Source organism: Dasypus novemcinctus, chromosome 31, assembly GCF_030445035.2.
Source record: "Dasypus novemcinctus isolate mDasNov1 chromosome 31, mDasNov1.1.hap2, whole genome shotgun sequence".
Lineage (NCBI taxonomy): Eukaryota > Metazoa > Chordata > Mammalia > Cingulata > Dasypodidae > Dasypus > Dasypus novemcinctus.
In genome coordinates this window covers 8,588,809-8,611,709 of record NC_080703.1, presented here as the reverse complement: position 1 = coordinate 8,611,709, position 22,901 = coordinate 8,588,809, and the positions used below count along the sequence as shown (strand labels likewise).

Sequence of the window (22,901 nt, the reverse complement as noted above, 5' to 3'; positions counted from 1 at the left end):
CACCCTTCCCTCGCTCCCCCAGAAACCCTGGCTACCTTGAACTTTTTATTGATTCTATAGTATTGCCTTTTCCAGAATATCATATAGTTGGAATTAGATGGTATGTAGGCTTTTCTAGATTGTCTTCTTTCACATAGTCATATGCATTCAAGATTTCTCTATGCTTTTTCTTGCCTTGATAGCTATTTTGCTTTTGTTGTTGTTGTTTTTAAAGATCTATTTAATCACCCCATTGTTCACACTCACTGTCTGCCTTCTCTGTCCATTTGCTGTGTGTTCTTCTGTGTCTGCTTATCTTCTCTTTAGGCAGCACTGGGAACTGATCCTGGGACCTTCCTGAGTGGGAGAGAGGCGATCATTCTCTTGCATACCTCAGCTCCCTGGTTGGCTGTGTCTCTTGTCTCTCCTGTGTGTCTCTTTTTATTGTGCCATCTTACTATGCCAGCACTCTGTGTGGGCCAGCACTCCATACAGGCTAGCACTAACGCATGGGCCAGCACTCCATGTCAGCCAGCACTCCATGCAGACCAGCACTCCATGTGGGCCAGCACTCCATGTGGAACAGTACTGTGTGGACCAGCACTCTGTGTGGGCTAGCACTACTGCACAGGCCATCACTCTATGTGGGTCAGCACTCCATGTGGGTCAGCACTCCACGTGGGCTAACACTACTGCATGGACCAGCACTCCATGTGGGCCAGCACTCCACATGGGCCAGCACTACTGTACAGGCCAGGACTCCACGCAGGCCAGCACTCCACATGGGCCAGGCTGCCATGTGGGCCAGTACTCTGTGTGGGCCAGCTTTCCACTCAGGCCAGCATCCCTTCACCAAGAGTCTCTGAGATCAAACCCTGGGCCTCCTATATGGTAGATGGGAGCCCAATCGCTTGAGCCACATCAGCTTCCTGCTAATGTTTTGATCACTGGAAAGCACTCATTCTATGGACATATCATGCACTGTTTATCCATGCACCTATTGAATGGCATATTGATTACTTCCAATTTTTGGCAATTATGAATATGCTGCTATAAACAATTAGTGCAGGTTTTTGTGTTGATGTGCATTTTCAAGTAATTGTATGAGTAGTTGCCATATCAGTGCTGGATTGTGTGGCAAGCCTATGTTTAGCTTTTTAAAAAACTGACAGCCTCTCTTTAAAAATGACTGTTCTGTTTTGCTTTATCACAAGCAATGAATAAGAGTTACTGTTGCTCCACATCCTCACCAGCATTTGCAGTTGTCAGCTTTTGGGTTTCTAACCATTCAAATAGTTGTGCAGTGGTATCTAACTTTTAAAATTTTGTATTTCCCTAAATATCCACATCCTAAAGATGATGCAAATGCTTTCCTATGCTTCTATGTCATCTGTATCTCCTTTTTGGTGAGGTGTTTGTACAGATCTTTTGTCCATTTTAATTTTTTTTTTTTATTGTTGAGTTTTAAATGCTCCTTGTATATTTTGGATATAAATACTTTATCAGAAATGTGGATTACATATACTTCCTCCCACTCTGTGGTTTATCTTTTCATTTTCTTAGTAGTGTCTTTTGCAGAATACAGTTCTTAAATTTTTTAAAAGAAGCCCAACCTAACATTATTTTTTCTTTCAATGTATTGTGCTGTTAGTATTCTGCATAAAGTCATTGCTAAACCCAATGCCACCTATAATTACTCTTTTAAAAATTGTATATTTTTGCATTTTATTTCTGAATAATGATGCATTTTGAGTTTGGTTTAGAGAAATTTATATATTATATGTCTATATTCTTTTTGCATTTGGTTGTCCAGTTTTTCCAGCTTAATTTCTTGGAAACTCTGTCCTTACATCTTTGAATTGCCTTTGCTCCTTTGTCATAGATTAGTTGACTGTTCACTATATACATGGAGGATTTACTTCTTTTCTCTCTAATCTGTTCCAATTAACTGCCTTTCTATTGTTTATCCATGACCACAATATTTTAATCACAATAGCTTTATAGTTTTGTTTTGTTTTGTTTGGAATGCAGTATATTTTAAAATACAGTAAAAGCCACGTGGCAGTTAACTTGAGAAGTTAACAAAGCTTAAGATTTACCAGGTCATATCAACATTCACAGTCTTTTTACCCACATGAGAATTATATATGGTAGTGTTTACCTGGAATGTGTATGCATTTATAGAGGCAAGAAACCTTTGGAAATTCAGATTTAAAGGAGCTGAAAACAGGAACTGGATGCCCAAGGGTGGTGTAGCTGTGATTTGGAGATACTCTACTTCCTCTAAAGTTTGTGCACTTCTTGAAAGTTGAACCATTAGGAATCCAGCAAGCAGCTGTGGCACTTGTAAGAGCTTGGCTACCAATCTTGCAGACTTTCCCAAGCTCCAGAAGAGGAATATGAACTCTCTACTCTTGCCAAACTATGAAACCCTTAATGTGCCCACTGTGGGTGTCAGAAGAAGACTGGCATCTGGATGGAAAAGTCATCTGGGAGGCTCCCTGGCTTAACTGTCTTTGCCATGGAGGGCAGCTGGGGTAGTGAGGGAAGGTGGAAGGGAGAGAGAGGGTGGGAAGAAAGATAAAATGAACACTATGCACTTACAGAGAGGATCATTCACTGTCAGCATGCTCTTTCCACCCATTTTCATCACATGAAGAATCTGGGTGATTCTACGAGGAAGAAAGACTGCACATGGGGCACCAGCATTACAGCAAGTTCACATGAGCAAAACCTTCCATCACATTCTTTAGAACTGGTGAGGCAGTCCTTGGGCAGGCAACTTGGCTCAATCTGATACATTGAGACTTGTGTCCCTCAGGAAATTAGCATGAGGTTTGTTTAGTGGTTAATTACTTTTTTATTATTGAATTATATTGTAAAGTCTTAAGTAATATGTCTACAATTTAATCAAGGCAAAATGATTTGCATTTACATCAAGGACACATTTACTGTAGTGGCATAAAAAAGACACAGACAAAAGATCAAGTATGTGTTTTTAAAAATAAAGACTACATGTTTTAACTGGTCCCACTTTTACTATTTTGGACTGTACTTTTCCTCCTAGAGAACTAACACATCATGTTAAATCTGATTTATCTTCCCACATTTAAAAAATTAAATACAGCTTCCCACAATTTCTAAGTTATAAACAAAAGGGAAATGGTTTTAAAGCAAAGTAAATCTGCTGTTATTCTACAGTGGAAAGGTTGAGTAAAACATGGCCCCTCTGTGGCTCATCTCAAGGAAACACATTTACTCAGAGGCAAGCATTTGTGATGTGGGAGTAAGTTTCCCACTTCCTTTGCAGGACCAGATCTTCAAGTGTTTCTGGTCTCAATTGAAAGTAAGTGAAAATGTCTGCAAAACATATATAAGTCAAAAATCAGAACAGGGCTAATTAAAATCAAAATTCTATGCCAGTCTAAATACATGTCTTCAGCTCTTTCCTTTTTTATTGTAGATGGTACTTTAAAATAACTTACATTTTTAAATGTTTTATGAAACTCAAATGAATAAGTTTAAAAATTTTATATTTCACTTGATTCTATTGAAATTTCAATTACCTACTACTTTACTTACCTGACTTATACATGAGGTAAGTTTCAGCTAAAAAAAAAACTCCACCACAAAGATAAAACTAACTGGCTCAAGTGTATGTGAAATCATAATGCCCTACTCATGTTCCGAGTTTACAACTTCTACTATTGTGTATTCAAGAAAAATCCAAATGGAACCTAAGAACAGTGTTTAAAGTTTCCAACTTCTAAACACATATTTAATGATCTAAAAAATATTTTGGTACCAAATTGTATGGAATTAATGATTTACTGTAAATAAAGAGGACACATTTCCAATATTGCTTGATAGCCAGCTGTCAGTTTTCTAAAACACTATATTTCTGCAGTAAAATATCCCTGTTAGATATCAACTGTATTTAAATAGATATTAACAGAAGTAAGATGTTCATGGTACTAGAAATCTTTTAAAAAGAGAGTTCAATCAGGCTACAATAACATTGACATGAATAAAAATTACAGGAGAGATTACTGCTGTACTTTTTCCCATAACCACTATCAAACTTTGTTTAAATTGTGCAACCCCAAATTATTCATGTTTCCTCTTGCTGAATTTCATTATGTTTCAGAGAAGGAATCCTAAGATCTGTTCTGTAAGAATTCAAGATTTTGACATGTGTAGGTTCACATTATACTACCATATTTTGCCCTTCTTGTTTTCCAAATACACAGAAACAATATAATTTTTCTCAAAAAATGAAATATGATGTCCACGTGAAAAAAAAATCCTACAAAAAGTTCCAGAGCTAAAAAAGTTTATTCAAATGGCCACAAAGTGACCTCTAGTTTAAAGTCCAAAACATTTAAATGAAGTTCATTTGTTTTGTTTTCTTTTCAAAGGAATAAAAATGTAAAATAATCACATTATTTTAGTTCTTGGGTCAACAAGGGTACACAAATGTTTTTATACAGTTAAAATTAGGACACCAAGCTCAGTGTGCCAAAGATACGGCGCTCAGTTGATTTTGCAGAGTTCACAGAAAGAAATTTAGAGATTTATTAGAGAAGTGACCTGGTTCCTGGTCATTCCTACAACAGGGGCAGGATCCACTCCCTATTTCAGAGTTGCTCTGTAACAGCTGGATCATCTTCATCTTCTCACCTGGGTTCATCAGTTTTCTTTGTGGCTTTCCTGGCAAAGGCTGGCCCGCTCAGTCCTGCAGAGGCTGCCCCCAGCCAGGACGGGGAAGGGCTCGCCCCGTCGCTGCTGCTGGCGCCAGCAGGAGCGCGGCCAGGTGTGCACGGAGGCTGCAGGTGGAGCTCACCTGCACCTATTTGCGCCGCTCCCCGGGAGGTTCACCTTGGGGCTCAGTTCACTCCTTGACTCCTCTTTCATGGACACCCAGAGTCTCCAGTAACCCGGGTGCCCGCAGGAAGCCCCTCTCTCGCAGCCCCAGGCCGCGGCTCCCACACCTTGCTCTACTGTGCCTGCGCTATCAAGCTCCTCTGTGGGTCCTGCCTGGTGGCCCCAGGGGCGGCGGAGCGTCCTGGGGTGGCAGGGCTGAGCACCCCTAGACCTGGCAGGCCCGTGACCCCCGACTTGGCCAGCTCTGCCCCTGAACCCCCAGCCGCTGGTGGGCCGAGCTGAGGAGCCCAAGGTACTGTTCAGTGCTTGATCTTCCTGTGTGGACCCTGCTGAGTTCCTGGGTGACTCCTGCTCCTCCCGCTCACGACCCTGCAGACAAGCTGCGGGGGTTGCTGTGCCGGCAGGTTCAGGAGTTTGCAGAGGAATTCAAGTAACTCTTGGTCTGTAGAGTCCTGAGGAATCTTTGATATCAGGATGATGGTGGCCTCACGCAAGGAATGAGGAAATTCTCTCACCTTCTATATTTATATTTGGAAGAGTTTGAAAACTATTAGTTTTGAATTATTCTGTATGTTTTTAGTATAATTAACCAAGGAAGCCATCTGGTTCTGGACTCTTCTGGGTGGGGAAATTTTTGATGATCATTTAATCTCGTTAGAGCTCTGATCTTATTTTCTATTTATTCTTCAGTCCGTTTTGGTAGTTTGTGTGCTTCTAGGAAGTTGTCTGTTCTACCTAAGTTATCTGCTTTGTTGTACTATTGTTCATGATATTCTTCTACTGACCTTTTATTCCTCTAAAGTCTGTAGCTTGAGTGTAGTTCATAATTTTCACTTAGTTGTGAATTTTCCAGTTTCCCTCTCTCTGGCAGGAAGCTCAGGTGCGGCGTGCGGCGGCAAGGGAGGCTCGGCCGGGCTTGCCTCCGTTGGGCTCGTCTGGGCTCTGCTGGACTGGGTCCAGCTCGGCTGGATTCGGCAGGACTCAGCTCGGTTGCGCTCATCAGGGTTCGGCTCGGCTGGGCCTGGCTCGGTTCGGCTTCACTCGGTTGGGCTCATTTGGGCTGGGCTCGTCTGGGTTGGGCTCGCCTGGGCTCGTATGGGCGCAGTGAGCTGGGCTCGGCTCAGCTTGGCTCAGGCTGGGCTCGCTTCGGGCTCCCCGGCGCCTGGCCCCAGGTGCAGTGGGCGGGGCCCTGGAGTCCAGGCACATGAGCCTGGTCCCGCCGCCTGGCTGCGGGCTCCGCGGGTCCCGGGCTCCAGCTGGGCCCCCGCAGCTCCGCGGGCCCTGACCATGGGTGCGGACACCGCGACAGGATCGGCTCCCACGGACCTTCCCCTCCCGCCCACAGCACCCTCCCCCCCACCATTAGTCTCTTGCAGGTTTTGAAGGATAAACCAAGTTGATGCTCAGAGAGGGCTTTGACTTAAGCTTGGCAAACTGTTGACTTCATTTTCTTACTATCATGTCTTCAGGTCAAGAAGTTCTTTCAAGTCCCAGATGTGAAAATTCTTGTCCCCAGTATGAGAAGTAGGAAGATTCTATTCAATACAATAGAAAAGTCCATATAAAAATTGATCAGGGATGTATTACTTTAAATAGTGATAAAATTTTATGAAACACAGAAATGTCACAATCCTGGAAAGATTGAGGAGAATTGCTGAAAATATCTAAATTTTATAAAGAGTGCCAAAGTTTTGCAAGTTGATTATTACCAGAAAGAAAAATCCTAATAAGAGCAATAGCCTCACAAGATAAATTAAGGAATTGCTAATATTTCATTGATAAATTTCAATCTTCAAAAATCTGAATGTAATTAAAATATTTAGAAGATAATTCTCAAAAGAAAAGATGCCATCATTTAAGATAGAAGCTCCACGAAGTGTTTTCATGATTTAGATTTAAAGCATAAAAATAATTTTGATAAAATGTAAAAAGGAATACTCAGAATTAATGTAACGGCTCACCAATGAACAGGGGGGGAAATAGAATATATGCTCTTCTCTAGAGCAAATGCCATCTTGATGAGAATTCCCTGTGATTGGTGTTTGTTAAGTTCTCTTATGAGAGCTATTTGATCTGAGAAAAGAAACCTCTCAGTATTCACAGATTTGGACTGTTGTGGTCAGCCTTTCCTTCTCACTGTGCAGTCCTCAGCAGTCTTTGCTCAGTGATCTTTGAAATGGTTTGGTTCAGTCAGCCTGGATGGCTGTGAGTGCATCGGCTTTGAAACTGACTCTTTAAGCCAAATCTGCACCCAAGTAACTGCCCAGCATTGCCTGGTTTAACATTGACTCTTTTTTTTCCCCCCAGCACTGACTGCTTTATGACTTCTTCAGCACAGAGTAGCCAAAGGGCCCGGGAAGAGATGCCCTCCTCGCCAGTCCCCCGAGGAGGTCCACAGCTGAGGTCAGGATGTTGGACAGCAGCTCCCTGCACACAGCTTTGCTTTGGAGAGGCAGGACGTCCCATGGGGAATGGGCCTTGCCCCTGAGGAGGAAGCAGGTACCACACAACCTCTGTGCAGTTCCCACCCTGAGAAGCAGCTGGGGCTTCTGTTCCCTGTTGGGGTCTCAAGGTGTGCTCAGGCTGTTCCATTAGACCTGTGACTTCCCAGGGTTCTAGAATGGAGACAGGAAGCCTCTGCACACCAAGGTGAGGAGGGGAGGCAAGGATGAGAAATGGCCCGAGCACATCGCTGACTTGCCTGCACAGCTAGAAACTACAACAGCTGTTTAATTTCTCCTTCTCTGGAGTTCATTATAGTCTCATTCACCATGTAATAATGACCTTGCTAATTATGGGAAAGAAAATTGTTAAGTCAGTGAATTAGTCAGCCAAAGGGGTGCTGATGTGAAATATCAGAAATTGGTTGGTGTCTATACAGGGTATTTATTTGGGATAGGAGCTTACAGATACTAGGCCATAAAGCATAAGTTACATCCCTCACCAGTCTATTTTCACATGTTGGAGCAAGATGGCTGCCGACAGCTGTGAGGATTCAGGCTTCCTGGGTTCATCCCTTCCAGGGTCTTGCTTCTCTCTGGATTCAGGGTTCCTTTCTTCCCAGGGCTTGCTTCTTCCCGGGCTCAGAGTTCCTCTCTTCCTGGGGCTTGCTTCTCTTTCCTCTGTCAGCTTACTTCCCAGGGCTCCAGGTTCAGGCTTCAGCATCAATCTCCAACATCAACACTCCAACTTCAGAAACCCTCAACTCTGTCCTTTGCCATGCCTTTTATCTGTGAGTGCCCACCCACCAAGCAGTGGGGACTGAACACCCTAATGATATGACCCAACAAAGCTCTAATCATAACTTAATCATGCCCACATACAGACCAGACAACAAGCTTCATCCAATGTCAATTTTTGGAATTCATAACCATATCAAGCTGCTACAAGTCAGTATGTTGCTGTTCGAAGTTATTTATAAATCCCCAAAAGGAAAAGATTATGTTTGTAAACTAATCTATTCCTCTGGGTATGATACCAACAAAAAAACACCTGCCAATCTCTTTATACTTCCCTGGCCACACATAGCTGCTATTCTGTTTACCTCTTTCTACTTATTTGTATTTATATTTTGTTAGTTTAAAATATGCAATATCCCCCATAATCATATTTCACCTAAGTTTTCACTACGTTATACAGTCTCATGTTACATTTTTTAGCTTTCCTTCAAGTAATATACATGACCTTGGACTTACCCTTTCAGCCACTGTGATACCCATATAATAGCGCGGCTCATTACAAACTCATTACTCATTACTGAGCTCATTACTGCTCATTACAATGTGCTTTCACAATTCCTATTCACTTGTAAAGATTTACAACCTTCATACTAATTCTGCACATTTTAACCCTTAACTTTTATTTTTTCTACCTCTTTCTGTTTTCTGGTGACCTATATTTTAATTGTTAACTCCAAGGCTTTACAGTTTATGCAGTTCTTTGTGTATGTGTCTTTTCATTTTTTTTTTTTTTTACTTTTTAAAAGATATTTAGACTACATAAATGTTACAGAGAATATAGGGGATTCTCACATGCCCTGCCCCTCACACCTCCCACATTTTCCCACATTAGCAACATCTTTGATTAGTGTGGTACATTGATTGCAATTGAAAACACATTTTGGAGCATTGACACTAAGCATGATTATAGTTTGAATTGTACTTTACAGTTTCTCCCACTCAATTCTGTAGCTTATGGTAAGATATATAATGACCTGTGTCTGTCATTGCAATGTCATGCAGGCTGATTCCAAGTCTTGAAGATGCCCTCATATTACACCTCTTTCTCCCTCTCCCTACCCTCAGGACCTCCAGTGGCCACTGCCTCCACACCAATATTTCCTCCATTGCTGGAATTACAGAAGGTCTAGAGTAGAATAGTAGTAAGTCTACTTTAGTCCATAGTTCATTCCCCAATCCTGAGGATTCTGGGATGGTGATGCCCACTCCACCTTTATTTGAGGGGGGTGCTTGTATCCTGTACAGCCAGTGCATGGAACTCTCTTGCTTGCAGTTGTAGGCACTCTTGATTCCTTGGTATGTTGGTTCTCCTTCATCTTCTCCTTGTTACTTGTCCTGGGTCAGTCCAATGAACTGGAGCAGAAGTGTTGCAACTCCCTTTAAGATTCAGGGCTAGGCTGGCACAAGGACAGCCCAGAGATTTATGTCTCTTAGAGGTATACCTACCAACTTCAGTACTAATTATAAGTTCAAACAGAAGGATAGAGGAGCCATGTGTAGGGAAACCACAAGGGAGTCTGACTCTGTCACACTGGACAGCATAAATCCCAAAGTAGGGCCCACTGGCAAGGGACCAAACTCCTGAGCTATCTGCCCTGACTATAGTGTCTGGATGTCTCCAGAGCCCTCAGGAGCCCCACTATTTGGGATAGTATCTACTTTGCCAGTCTATGTGATCATGCTGAGATGTGCATAAAGATTACCTCTGGAATTCCCTCCCAATTCACTTTGAAGTCACTTAACCATGTAAACTCATTTGTCTCCACCTTTCCCCCCATTTTTTTTTCTTCCAGTTGCATTGTTTGTTAGTACTTGGTAGCAATCCCTTGGTGCCAGGGAGTCTCATCCCTGGGAGTCATTTTCCTTGGGGGAATTTATTGCATTTATATGCTGAGTTTTGGCTTAGAAGAGGCCTCACTTAAGCAACAAGGAGGCTTCCGGTAGGTAACTCTTGGGCATCCTGCAATATTATGCCAAGTTTCAATTTCAAGAGCAAAGGTTTATAATCAGAGTCATCAGTATCAATGGCCCATCAATGGGCCATTCTCCTCCACTAGCCATTGCCCCTGTATTTGGGGCTCCAGGAGAGAACGTGGCAGAGCTCCCCAGGATGGGAATTTGATATTCTTTGGTTGCTGTGTGAATCTCCAGCCACTGTGGCCATGCCCCATGAACCTTTGAACACATTTATATGCCTTATATTTATGCCCAGTGAACCTCCTCCCATGTATCCCCCATCACTGACACCCTGCCCCACTGATCCTCCCCTGCCACAGTTGTAACCCTTCTGTGATCCACAACTTCTCAAAAGTGAAGCCAATAAGTAGCCAAATACAATTAATAAGAAAATGAAATAATATTGATAGTTTTAAACATAAGAAATAACATAAATAAAATTCAGAAAATTTTAAAAAACATAATAAAAATTGGGATTAAAAATAGTGAAAAATATTTAAGAAAATTTTTTTGACATATTTTGTCTTTCGTCACTGTAAGATCTGTTGTCCTATATGTACACTGACATTTTCTTCCATTTGTTCCCATAGTGTTTTACTTTTTTTTGTTTTGTCTTCAAAGAAGTTTTAGGTCACAGTAAAGTCACATAAAAAATACAGGGGATTCCATTTACCCAACATCCTGCCCATTTTCCCCCTTCCCATATTAATAACCTTTTTATATGTGGATGATACATTTCTTACAACTGATTAACACAGCTACTAACCATGGTCAATAGTTTACACTATGTTTTACATTTTTGACCGTATACTTTTATAAATATTGATGAAGTTTGACATGGCCTGTATCCATCATTGCAAGATCATTTAGAAAACTTCTACTGCCCACAAAATATCCCCTCTTTCATCTATTCTATTCCTCCCTCCCCCTCCCCTGTGGCACACAGAGACCACCAAGCTTCACTCCTTGAAGGACAAGATTCATAATTGTTTGCAGCAACACTGAGGGCTTGACACACTGGTCTGTCCTCCCCTATTAGGCACCACCCATACTCTCAAGAGACTCCTGTCCCTCTATTTGAGAACATAGTGGGCCTCCCCAGGATGGGAGTCCAACTCCTTCCCACTCTTTATGTGAGTTTCCACCCACTGATATAACACTCTATGGCAAAATGATCCCTTGCACACTCCCGACAAACCTGCCCTGACCCAAATGCCTCCCAGCAAAGACCCTAAACTAATAACCCTTTCTTGTCATATTGCCAAAAGGGCTTTCCCCACTTGGTAGTTTCAGCTATGTACCCACGAATCCCCAGTGTTCACCAGCAACCTCCCCCAACCCTCTCCCCAGTTCCATGGACCATTCAACACATCCCCCCACCCTACCCACCTGTCAAAACTGTACCACCCAACCCATTAGTGTCACTACACCCCTGTCATGTCACTTCACTGCACAAGTACAAACATTCACATTATCATAAATTTTACCTTATGGGCATTGGCTAACAACCTTCTTCTCCCTATTTCTTGAAAACCTATTTTACAAACTCTAGCTCTGTGAGTCTATTTGTTTAATTCTTATCAGTGAGGTCCTTCAATATCTGGCTTGCTTCAATCAATATAAGGCAGCCTATTCAATGGGAGAAAATATTTGGTAACCATATATCTGATAGGAGCTTAATATCCTGCATATATAAAGAAATCCTATGCCTTGAAAATAAAAAGACAAACAACCCATTTAAAAAATGGGCAAGTGATTTATATAAACACTTCTCCAAAGAAGAAATACATATGACTAAAATGCACATAAAAAGATGCTCAACATCACTAGCTATTGGGGAAATGCCAATCAAAACTGCAATAAGATAGTCATCTTTCACCCATTAGACTGGCAGCTATTAAAAACAGGGAACTACAAGTGGTGGACAAGGTGTAGAAGAATAGGAAACCTGGTTCTCCACTGCTGGTGGGAATGTGGAATGATGCAGTGATTGTTGAGGACAGTTTAATGATTCCTCTAAAAACTAACTATAGATCTGGCATATGACCCAGCAATTCCACAGTATGGTGTATACATAGAAAAATTGAAAGCAAGGACACGGACAGATAAATGCACACCAATGTACATAGTGGCATTGTTCACTATTGTTAAAAGTTGGAATCAACCCAAATGCCCATCAAGAAATAAATGGAAATGGAAAGCAGACTTGGCTCCACTGATAGAGCACTCACTTACCATATGGAGGGTCCAGAGTTCAATCCCCAGGGCCTCCTGACACATGTGGTAAGGTGGCCCATGCACAGTGCTGCCCCTGTGCAAGGAGTGCACCTCACAAGGAGATCTGCTCCACTTGAAAATCTCAGCCCACCCAGGAGTGGCACCACACACATAGAGAGCTGGTGTAACAAGATGATGCAACAAAAAAGAGACACAGTTTTCCCCGTGCTGCCTGATAATGCAAGTGGATGCAAAAGAACACACAGCAAATGGGCACAGAGAGCAGACAACAGGAGGGAAGGGGAGAGAAATAAATAAGTCTTTAAGGTGGCAGAATTGGCCCAGTGGTTAGGGCATTCATCTACCACATGGGAGGTCCATGGTTCAAACCCCGGGCCTCCTTGACCCATGTGAAGCTGGCCCATGTGCAGTGCTGATGTGTGCAAGGAGTGCCCTGCCATGCAGGGGTGTCCCCCGTGTAGGGGAGCCCCATGCACAAAGAGTGTGCCCCATAAGGAGAGCCACCCAGCATGAAAGAAAGTGCAGCCTGCCCAAGAATGGTGCTGCACACACGGAGAGCTGACACAACAAGATGACACAACAAAAAGAGACACAGATTCCCATGCCACTGACAACAACAGAAGCAGACAAAGAAAGAAGATGCAGCAAATAGACACAGAGAACAGACAACTGGGGTGGGGTGGGGAGAAGGGGAGAGAAATAAATAAATAAATAATAAAATAATAAAAAATAAAAGTAAATTGAATGTTATTATATTTACTATTCAGTGGTTAGTACACTTTAAAAAGAGATTAATTGATAAACAAAATGTGGAATAAGCATACAATAGAATATCACTCATTTGTAAGAAGGGATACAGTACTAATACATGGGATAACATGGACGAATCTTCAGGACCTTATATTTAGTTCTTAATAGTACAGTGATACACTCTTTGTCCTTTTGTGTCACTCAAAATAATGTCTTATAGATTCATCCATATTGTCATATGCTTCATGACCTCATTTTTTCTTATTGCTGCATAGCATTCCATCGTGTACATACACCACAGTTTGTTTATCTACTCATCAGTTGATTGACACCTAGATTGTTGCCAACTTTTGGCAATCATGAATAAAGCCACTATGAACATCAGCAGGTAGATGTCTCTTTGTGTCACTGCTCTCAGCCTTCTGGGTATGTAGCTAGTAATGGTATTGCCAGCACACAAGGCAAGTCTATGTTCAACTTCCTTAGGAACTGACAGGCAGTCCCCCACAGTTGTAGTACTATTCTACATTCCACCAACAGTGAATAAGTTTCCTGTCTCTCCACATCCTCTCCAACACAGAGATTTCTAACTTTTCAATAGTATCCATTCTAATAGGTGTGAAATGATACCTCATTGTAGTTTTTTTTAACAAATCTATTTTATTGATACATATTACTAAAGCATACATCAATCCAAAATATTCAATCAGTGGTACTTGGTAGAAACACATAGTTGTGCATTCATCACTTCAGTCATTTTTAGAGCAATTTCATTATTCAATAATAATAGTAATAATAATAATAATAAAGCAATTTCAGCACCTCCCAATCTCTCTATGCTTCCCCTGCCATACACAGCTGCTATTCTTTTTCATTTTTCCTAGGTTATTTTTATTTATATTTTGTAAAAACAGTTTTATGTATGCAATATCACCCATATTCGTGTTTTATGTGAGGTTTTACTATGTTACAGTCCCATGGTAGTTTTTAGCTTTCTTTCTAGTAATGTACATGACCTCAGACCTTCAACCACTGTCAAACCCATGTAATAGCTTTGCTAGTTACAAACACTATGATGTGCTCTCACCATTTTTATTAATTTTCTAAGATTTATAAACAACCTTTTTACCAGTTCTGTGCAGATTAACCTTCAGCTTTCCATTCTCTGTCTTCATTCTATTTCCTGGTGGCCTGTATTCTAATTATTAACTCCTTAAGTTTACACAATATATTTAGTTCATAATAGCATAATCATACATTATTTGTCCTTTTATGTCTGACATGTTTGCTCAAAATAATATCCTCCACGTTCATCCATGTTGTCATATGCATCATGACTTCATATCTTGTTATAGATGCATAACATTCCATCATGTGCACATACTACAAATGTTAATCCATTCTTCAACTGATGGACACATGGGTTGTTTCCAGGCTCTGGCAATCATGAATAATCCTAATGTGAACATTGGTATGCAGACGTCTGTGTCTCTGCTCTCAGTCCTACTGGATTTATAGCTAGTAATGATGTTGTCAGGTTACATGGCAAGTCTATATACAACCTCCTTAGAAACTGCCGAACAGTCCTCCACAGTAGCTGTACCATTCTACATTCCCACCAACAGTAAATAAGCATCACTGTCTCTCACGTCCTCTCCAACATTTACAACTATTACATCTAATAGTTTTGAAATAATATCTCATTGTGGTTTTAATTTGCATTTCCCTAATTGCTAGTGATGTTGAACATTTATTTATGTGTTTCTTTGCCATTTGTATTTCTTCAGTTATCTTGTCAAGTCACTTGCCCATTTTTAATTGTTTAGTCTTTTTATAGCACATATTGAGTAACAGTGGTAACAGTAGGTCTAAAATCTTGTTCTAGATCTCAGTGGGAAAGCTTTGTCCTTCCCATCAAGTACAAGAGTAGCTGTAGGTTTTTCATATCTATAGTTTACCATATTGAGAAAACTTCCTTCTATTCCTATCTTTTGAGAGTTTTTAACAAGAAAGGGTGTTGTATTTTGTGAAATACCATTTCTGCATCAATGAATAGGACCATGTGATTATTCTTCAACTTATCAATATGGCTTATTACACCAATTGATGTTATTCTATTGAACCACCCTTCCATACCTGGGATAAAACCCACTTGCTCCTGGTGTGAAACTCTTTGAATATGCTTTTGGAATCTGTTTGCAAGTATATTGTTGAGGATATTTGCATTTCTATTCATTAGAGATATTGGTTTGGAATTTTAAAACTTTTTAAATATCTTTATCTAGGTTTGATATTAGGGTGATGTTGGTTTCATGGAATGAGTCTGGTAGTATTCTTTCCTTCTGAAGTGTTTTGGAAGAACTTGAGCAAGACTGGTATTAGATCGTCTTTGAATGGTTGCTAATTTCACCTTTAAGGCGTCTGGTCCTGGGCTTTTCATCCTTTGGAGGTTTTTGATGACTGTTTCAATCTCTTACAATATGTTGTGCTCTTCCAGTTCTTCCAGGGTCAGTGTAGGTGGTTCATGTGTTTCTAGGAAATCACCCATCTCAACATTGTCTGTTTTTTTCATATACAGTTGTTCATAGTATCCTCTTATGATCTCTCTTATTTCTGCAGGATCATTAGTAATGTCCCCTCTCTCATTTCTGATTATATTTATTTGTGTCTTCTCTCTTATTTCTTTGTCAGTGTAGGTAAGGGTTTGTCAATTTTGTTGATCTCAAAAAACCAACTTTTGGTTTTCTTATTTTTCTGTATTGTTTCTTTTTTTTTTAAGATTTATTTACTTATTTATTTCTCTCACCTTCCCCACCACCACCCCCCCAAACCCTGGTTGTCTGTTCTCTGTGTCTATTTGCTGCATCTTCTTCTTTGTCTGCTTCTGTTGTTGTCAGTAGCACGGGAATCTGTGTTAGGGAATCTGTGTTTCTTTTTGTTTCTTTCCTTCAGCTTGGTTTGGCATTAATTTGTTGCTTTTTTTCTAGTTCCTCCAAGTGTGCAGTTACATCTTCAATTTTAGGTCTTTCCTCTTTTTTAATCCAGCACTGCCTTTGCAGTCCCATAAATTTTGACATACTGTATTCTCATTATATTCATCTCAAGATATTTGCTGAATTCTCTTAATTTCTTCTTTAACCCACTGATTATTTAAGAGTGTGTTGTTTAATCTCCATATGTTTAAAAATTTCCCTTTTTCCATCCATTACTGATTTCCAGCTTCATTCCGTTATTATCAGATAAAGTGTTTTGTATAGTTTCAATCTTTATAAATTTATTGAGACTTGTCTTGTGACCCTACAAATGGTCTCTCTTGGAGTACAATTGATGAGCACTTGAAAAGTAAAGTACACTCTGCTGTTTGGGGATGCAGTGCTTCATAGATGTTTGTTAGGTCTAGTTCATTTATCATATTATTTACACTCTCTTTCTTTATTTATCCTCTGTCCTAATTTTCTATCCAATACTGAGAGAGGTGTATTGAAGTTGAAGTCTCCAACTATTACTATAGAGGCATCTATTTCTCCCTTCAGTTTTACCAGTGTGTTCCTCATGTATCTTTGGTCACTCAGGTTAGGTGTATAAATATTTAATACAGCTATTTCTTCTTGGTGAATGGCCTTTTTTAAAATATATAATGACCTTCTTCATCCTTTATAACAGCTCTTTTCTTGAAGTCTATTTGTCCAATACTAATATCATTACTCCAGTTTCTTTTGTTTACTATTTGCATGAAATATCTTTTTCCAACATTTTACATTTAACCCAGTTGTGACCTTATATCTGAAGTGGGTCTTTTGTAGAAAACATATAGATGGCTCATATTTTTTTATTCATTCTATCAGTCTACGTCTTTGGATTGGGGAGTTTAAGCCATTAGCATTTAATGTTATTATTATAAAGGCATTACTTACATCATCCATTTTGTCCTTTGTTTCCCTCAGAATATCATTCTATTGTCTGCCTTTTTACACTTTAATTTTTACCCTTCCTAATATCTTCCTTTCTATACTCTTCTGGACATCTCACCATTGCTTTTTCCTTGGAAGCTGCAGCACTCCCTTCAGTATCTCTTGTAATTCTGGTCTTTCAGTAATATATTTCATCAATTTTTATTTGTCTGTGAAAACATTGAAATCACCCTCATTTTTGAAGTATAGTTTTGCCAGATAGAGAATTCTTCTCTCCTCCATGGTTTCTGATGAGTGTTCTGCACTTAATCTTTTTAAGTATTTTTTGTTTGTGTTGCTTTCATTTTCTCTTGATGCATTCAGAATCCTCTATCTCTGATATTTGTCATTCTGAATAGTAGGTGTCTCAGGGTAGATCTATTTGGATTTATTCTTTCTGGGGTGCATTGTCCTTCTTGGATATTGATATTTATGTCTTTCAGAAGGGTTGGGAAATTTTCAATCATTATTTCCACAAATATTCTTTACCCCCCATTTCCAATCTCTTCTCCTTCTGGAGCACTGACAATGTATATAAACATTTCTCATTTCCATTCAATTTTCTGAGACTCGGTTTCATTTTTCTCATTGTCTTCTCTTTCTGTTCTCCTGGCCTTTCAATTCAGATATTGTGTTTTTGAAATCACTAATTCTGTCCTAGAGCAATTAAAATCTGCTCATATATGTCAATATCTTTTTATTCTCATCCATCATGTCTTTCATTCCCATAAGGTATGTTACTTTTCTTTGCAGGCTTTCAAATTGTTCTTTATACTCACTCAGTATCTTCTTAATATCCTTTATTTCTTTAGTCATATTTTCTTTAAATTCTTTGAATTGATTTAGGAGAGTTGTGTGATTATCACTTATGAATTATCTTAAATCCTGTATCTCTTCAGGTCATTTGATTTCTTTGGCTGGACCATCTCCTCCTCTTTCCTAGTATGGCTTGTGATTATTTGCTGATGTCTAGCTATCTGAATATGTTGGTGAATTTACTCTGATGGCCAAATTCTCTCTTCCATATATTTTTTTCACATCTCTTTGTTATTTGTTTCAACTTATTCTATGTTCTTCAAATTACCCCATACTTACCTAGAAGGAGAGATACAAAGATCATGAAGGTGGTTTTTCCCAGGGTGAGGTCTACCCATTGTACTCTGGATGTGCGATTTCTCTGAGTATGGGAAAATCTCCTGCCTAATTTGTGGTAGTGGGTGACTGCATTTGTGCTCTCCCATTTTTAAAAAATCACCCAGCTTAGGTTATCAAAATCAGACCAAGGGTTCACCAATGGGGTGCAGATTTTCTCCCAGTGGTTAGGATACATAGGATACAGAGAGAAGTAGAAACTTTTTTTCCCATCCAATTTTCAGACATGTTGGCAGATGCCGATCAACACCACATATTTTCATGGAAGTGTTTCAGTCTTGGCTTTCCTGTGTCTTGGTCTATCTAGAGCTGAGATTCTTATTGGGCTTTGCTGGCCAAATTCACAAGAAGCCTCCCACCTCCCTGTCCATTTTGCCTTGAATGAGCTGGAAGGGAGGAAGAAATCTGTTCCCATCTCAGTCAGCTCCAGTGAACCAGGGGTTTTACCCTAGCTTAATATCTTTGGGTGGGGAGGGGAGCCAGCCCAAACACTGCAGGCATTTGGTAACTGGCATTTGTTGTTTTGGGTTCTTCCTCTCTCTGTCCCTTACCCTCCTGGCACTTGTGAAGCACTGTACTGTTCTGCTGACCCCCATAGCAGTTCCCTCAGATAGCTTTTGACACTTTCTCCATTGTTTTTGTGGAGAGAATTGAGTCTTGCCTGCCTAATCTAATACCATCTTTTCACAATTCTCTCTCAGTGTAGTTTTGACTTCAATTTCCCTATTGCTACTGATGTTGAGCAATATTTCATGTGGTTTTTCTCTTCATTTTTATTTCCTCTTTGGACAATTGTCTTTTCAAATCTTTTGCCCATATTTTAAATCCAGTAGTTTGTCTTTTTATTGTTGAGCTATATGATCTCTCTATATAATAGATATTATATCCTTATTTGATATGTGATTGCCAAATATTTTCTCTCATATACTTGCCTGCCTTTTCACCCTTTCGACAAAGTCCTTTGAGGTACAAAAGTGTTTAATTTTGAGAGGTCCCATTTATCTATATTTTCCTTTTTTGCTTGTGCTTTGCATGTAAGGTTTAAGAAGCCACCACCCACCACAAGATCTTGAAGCTCTTTCTCTATAACATCTTCTAGTATTTTTTATGGTTGTTGGTTTTATATTTAGGCCCTTGATACATTTTGAGTTAATTTTTGTATAAGGTGTGAGATATGGGTCACATTTCTTTCTTTTGGATATGGCTATTAGTTTCCCAGCACCATTTATTGAATAGACTCTTCCAGTCCAGCTTGGGTGACTTGATAGCCTCATAAAAAATCCCTTGACTGTAGCTGTGAGGGTCTATTTCTGAGGTCTTTATTCAGTTCCATTGGTCAATCTGCCTGTATTTATGCTGACTTCTTTATATCTCTTGAAGTACTACCTTGTGGATGTTTTCTTTCTTAAACATCACAAAATGCCTGAAAATAAAATCTGTAATTCAGCCAATAAAATTCTTGAGCTGCTCTTTTTGCCAATATTTGGTATAAAAGATGATATTGACATACATGATTTCTACTCCACATGAGTCAATGACTGGGAGAGTAAATGTCACTAATAATATGGTATAATGAATGAGTATATCATATTTTGATGTTAGAAAAGTAAATTTTTGTGAGTGCGATGTAGGCACCAGTGTTGGATTTGAATAACCAAGAAAATCTTCCAAATTATTAACATCTAAGCCAGGAATTGAATGACATTATTCCTAGATTTTTTTCTTTTTAAAAGTTTTAATTATTTGTGCTCCATAAACTCCATTCATAACATAAAATCCATGGCTCTCAGCATAATCACATAACTTTGCATTCATCAACACAATGAATTTAGAACATTTTCATTACTTCAAAAAGAAGGCTACCATACTCTTTATTTCTTCTGTTAATGCTCTTTAGCATTGTTAAGGTGCATTTCTTACAGTTGATGAAAATATTACAAAGATGGTGGTTGAGCAAGTGCACCTGATAGTCTCTCCTGCAAAGAAGCGGCTGGGTAGTGTTAGAAATTCTTCAGGACCAGGCTGTTTTGGGATTTTGCAGGGCAGGAGGTGTCTGGACATCAATTTCATGGGAAGGTAACAGAGAAAATTCGTGTTAAAGATAAAATTGAGGCTCTCTTACATGGAGGTGGGGGCTGCGTGCCGGATGCTCCCTCCTGGGGTAGGCAGAGCTGCGGCACTGGTGCCGCAGTGGTGATTCCTGGAGGCTCTGTGGTACTGGGGAATTCATAAGCCCTGAGCAGGCTATTAAGGGGCTAACAGGGCAGGAGGCCTTCGTAAACCGATTTGGTGAGACAGATGGGAGTTATTTGCAAGGTGGGGAAATTTTGATTTCTGACACGAATAATAGTGCTTCTGGCTAAAGCCCCACCCCCAAGGCCAGCTGCTGATCTGCAGTGGCCTTAAATCACTCCCAGCAAAGAGACATCACCAGGAGGCTATTTCGGGGGATGGCAGGGTGGGAGGCGGCTGGAAGCTGATTAGGGGAATCTTTTGCGAGGCGTGGGATTTTTGGTTTTGGACACTGATACAGCACTTCCAGCTAGAGCCCCACCCCCTAAGCTTGGCTGTGGATCTGCAGAGTCCTTAAATTGGCTGCAATATAGAGGCGCCCCCAGCTGGCTGTTTTGGGGGCCTGCAGGGCGGGAGGTGTCCTGAAGTCAAATTGGTGATACAGCCACAGAAGAGACCCTAGTGAAAGGGGGAATTGTGGGTTTCAGACACATAGGTCAGAGTTTGTGGATGTGACCTCTCCCATAGGGCTGGCACCCAGCTGTGGGGATCCCTGAAGGCTATGTTGTACTGTGGTGCTCCCAGGCTCCCTGTTAACCGGATTTGAGGTTGCCAGGTCTCTGTCCCTTAAACCCTAGTGGCCCGCACCCCAGAGACTCACACCTCTTGAGTCTGCAATATCACAGACTTTCCATCCCTGAATCCACCACGCCCTGAGGCCCATCTGAGGTCCTTGATTCTCCTAGCCCTCAACGTTTGCGGGTTTTTTTAATTTTAATTTTAATTTTGTATTTTTTATTTTTCATTGTCCTGGTTGTTAATATTGCATTATTTCCTAGTCTTTTTTCCCATTGTATCCCCCAAGGTCTTTTTTTTTTCATTTATATAGGGGTTTTTTGTTGTTGCTGTTGTTGGTTTTCTATATCTTCTTTTCTTTTCCTTACTTGTTCCCCTCCCTTTTCTTTACCCACCCACCTTTTTCTTTCTTTCTTCTCTCTTTTCTCTTGTCCCTCATTTTCTTCTTATTTTGTTTTATCTTAATTATACAATAGGTGCTGTGGGGAACACCTCACATTTGCTGGGTTACCTCATCCTCCATTGCCTCATTTCTTTGTGAATTGATTTTGGCTACCTACACTATCCCCTTTCCCCCACATATTGATATCCTCCATCATCTACTGTCTCTCCTATATTCTGCCTCCCTTTCTTTGATCCCCAAATCATCTAACTCTTAATTTCTAATACCTTTGTTTTGTTTTCTATCTTTTATCCACTTTTGAAATGATTGTCTTTCTTTTCTCTTTCCCTCTCTCATGAAAACAATAGCTTATTAATTCATACCATATTCCTCCCATATTCAGTTAACTACCTCATTATAGGTACTCTACTTACTGCTATAACTCTACACAACTTACATGAATCTAATATCCATCCTCCCAGATCTCATATTGTTGCTCTGTTAACATTTATTACCAATACTACTTTACACATTTTCCTTTCTTACACAATTGCCTTTCCCTGGCCCTAATACTTTCCTTCAAAGTGAACTCAGCCCACAATAAGAAATTAGAATAAGAAGAACAAAGTGATAAAGAGAAGATATAACACTTACACAAAAAACAACAGCTAATTAATGCCCAAGACTAAACAAAGAAGCTAAGGAACTGATTAAACCCATCAAGATAAAATGATGAGCAGACAGCAACAAAAATCTACAAATGAAACCAATAATCAGAAAAACATGGCTGAATCCAATGAACAAACTAGAAATCAGGAAGGGGAGCAGAACTTCGCACAAGTAATTAAAGATCTCAGGACATATATCACAGACAAATTTAATGAAGTAAAGGAAGAGGTTAACAATATGCAGACAACATTGGAGGGGAAATTGCAGACATACACAAAAAGATAACAGATATGATGGGAATGACCACCACAGTTCAAGAAATAAAAAACACACTCACAGCAAACAGCAGCAGATTAGAAGAGGCAGAGCAGAGAATTAGTGATGTGGAAGACAGTACATCAGAAATCAAACAGATAGTAGAATCCATCAATAAAAAGATAGAAAAAATCCAGCTAGGACGTAGGGACATGAATGACAATGCAAAACGCACAAACATACGTATTATAGGCATCCCAGAAGGAGAAGAGAAGAGAAAGGGATCAGAAGGAGTGTTGCAGGAAATAATGGCTGAAAACTTCCCAAATCTACTGAAAGAGACAGATGTACATATCCAAGAAGCACAGTGCACCCCAATCGTCATTAACCCCAACAGGCCCACCCCAAGACATATACTTGTCAAATTATCCAATGCTCAAGACAAAGAGAAAATTCTAAAAGCAGCAAGAGAAAAGAAAACCATCACATACAAGGGAGGCTCCATAAGATTAAGTGCTGATTTCTCATCTGAAACCATGGAGGCAAGAAGGCAGTGGTATGATATAGTCAAGGTACTAAAAGAAAAAAAATTCCAACCAAGAATACTCTATCTGGCTAAAGTAGCATTCAAAAATGAGG

The 22,901-nt window shown here is 40.0% G+C and overlaps 1 pseudogene; it reads left to right on the top strand.

Annotated features, from left to right (window-relative positions):
* Window positions 1–18,083: 18,083 nt before the first annotated feature.
* Window positions 18,084–18,238, top strand: LOC111759747 (U1 spliceosomal RNA; annotated as a pseudogene).
* Window positions 18,239–22,901: the final 4,663 nt, after the last annotated feature.